Source organism: Aotus nancymaae, unplaced genomic scaffold (assembly GCF_030222135.1).
Source record: "Aotus nancymaae isolate 86718 unplaced genomic scaffold, 86718_ANA_hifiasm-v0.15.2.pri h1tg000004l, whole genome shotgun sequence".
Taxonomy (NCBI): Eukaryota; Metazoa; Chordata; class Mammalia; order Primates; family Aotidae; genus Aotus; species Aotus nancymaae.
Genome location: NW_026988415.1, coordinates 46784882 through 46787308, shown reverse-complemented (window position 1 = coordinate 46787308; position 2427 = coordinate 46784882). Strand labels below are relative to the sequence as shown.

Here is a 2427-nt window from a genome sequence, read left to right as displayed (position 1 = left end):
ATTCTGGTGGCAGAAACAGAATTCTTTATAAACTGCAGATGTCCTGTACATAAAAAAAAATTCACGGGAGTTGCACTAGCTCTAAAGACTCGTCTGTTTTAGCCTACCTACTGTATGCATTCAATTGGAGATGGATAAAGCCTGTTTCCATAACCCTTTATTATTATTGGGCACCAAGAATAAGACAAGCAAGACAGGGTACAAAAATGCAAAATCTCAATAGTAATGGCAATGTTTTTGTCTTAGTCCAAAAGAATCCTGAAGTCTCTCCTCCTTCAGTGATTTGACAAGTCCTGGTACTTAATCTTGGGTCAGCAAATCATGCCAGTGAAATCCGTCTCTGATGTGTGGTCGAACACCTTCACTCAGTTATAAAAGCTTCTCCAGGAATAAAATCAATTTTAGGAGTTCATTGTCATTTTTATTCATAAACCAACTTTCTATAGGGATTCCATTAGAAAGCTAATATGAAAAGTCTTGTGGTGAGTTGTCAATTATTATAGTTTTTGAAAGATCTCTTCCAAGAATATTTAAGTCCTTTATATATTTTCCTTGTACAAACACAATGATCACAGAAAAATCAGTGCTTGACCCTTTGCTTTTTAGGGTCTAGTATGGTCAGTAACTTGCCTGCATACACCTTCTTAAAAGCAGTAAAAAGAATAATCTCATCCATCTGAAAAATTACTCCAGGAATTCCCTGAAAAAATGGTCTTAATCTCACATAAACCTGATAAATGACATCATGGAAAAGGACTGAAAAAGTAAGTGCTGCATCTTCTAGCTCATTTAGACTACAGTGCACTTAGTGTTTCATCCGAATCTAAATCTAGGGAGAATTCCTGTGTGCTTCTTGTTTTCAACAAAAGAGCAGGTTTCCTATTTAGTTGTTCTGTCAGTGGCGAGACATGCTTGATGAAATAATAGGGGCAAAATACTTCCCAGTCTTCTTCGTAGGTGGCCTCTGTATGGGATGATGAATAACCACTATCTGGAATTGCTGGTGCTGTAAGGGGTGAGATATCATGATTACTGTTTCCTCTAAACCATTGTTTATTGATGGTTTCACCTGAACTGCTTGAATTGTGTTAGCTGCTCCATTCGTTGATGTAGTAGTACTGTAAGTAATCTCATCCACTTGTCCCATATCAAGTTGTTTTACCATTTCTTCAGTTTCCACAGCATGTCCTGGAGAATCTGATCGTGATGTTCCATTTTTATTTGTTGATGAAAAAAACTTGAAGACCGGAGAAAATATGGTCCCCCACAAAGTAGTCCTTGGATAACTGCCAGAGGAAGGATTTTCTAATTTTCCATTTTATTTTATAAGTTGATTTGTCTTTTCATAACTACCAGCTTCTCCATTTACTTGACTTTTCTGTCTTATTCAAGATATCTGTTTGTTAGATTTCTCTCCTGCTCTTGGTGCTGACGTGATCAAATTGCTATCTATATCAAGTTCGATTCTACTCCATTTTAAAGGATTTTCTCTCTCTTCCTTACATGTGCTTCCTTTAATGGTTTTTTTTTTAATTGAAGGCAAGCCAGTTTCATTCTTCAGTGGTTTCTCTCCTCCTGAAAATAGGCTTCATCAGCCTCTGAATATTTCTTCTTTGCTCTGGCAGTGAGTTGTGTTTAGATTTGATTTGACTGCTGAGAAGCTTCCCATGTTCTCAACCTTATCTTGGGGTTGCTCTTCTTGAAGAGTATTTTTGTGGTATTCTTCTGCATTTCCTGAATTTGAATGTTGGCCTGCCTTGCTAGGTTTAAAAAGTTCTCCTAGATAATGTCCTGAGTGTTTTCCAACTTGGTTCCATTCTCCCCATCACTTTCAGATACACCAATCAAATGAAGATTTGATCTTTTCACATAGTCCCATGTTTATTGGAGTCTCAGCCTCATCTTTTATGGTACCACATATAAAACTGACTGTGATGACAGAGAAGTGTCCTCAGGCTCCTGCGATGGTCCCGACTACACATGCATGGTGTCTTTCCCACTCACCCTGCAGTAGCAACAGAACCAGCTCCTTCAGCCAGTCACCATTTCCCACCTACCTGAAAAAGATCTTATTTCTCCTTTGCCTATGAAGCTTAGTTTGGCTGGATATGAAATTCTGGGTTGGAAATTCTTTTCTTTAATAATGTTGAATATTAGCCCTCAATCTCTTCTGGCTTGTAAGATTTCTGCTGAGAGGTTTACTGTTAGTCTGATGGGCTTCCCTTTGTAGGTGACCTGGCCTTTCTCTCTGGCTGCCATTAACATCTTTCTTCCATTTTGACCTTGGAGAATCTGATGACTATGTGTTTTGGGGATAATATTTTGTGAAGTATCTTACTGGGCTTCTCTTCATTTTCTGAATTTTAATGTTGCCCTGTCTATATAGGTTTGGGAAGTTCTCCTAGACAATATCTTGAAATATGTTTT

The 2427-nt window shown here is 37.9% G+C and overlaps 1 pseudogene; it reads right to left on the bottom strand.

Moving 5' to 3' along the window:
* Nucleotides 1-300: 300 nt before the first annotated feature.
* On the bottom strand, nucleotides 301-1147 carry LOC105725093 (CTD small phosphatase-like protein 2; annotated as a pseudogene).
* Between the last annotated feature and the right edge of the window lie 1280 nt (nucleotides 1148-2427).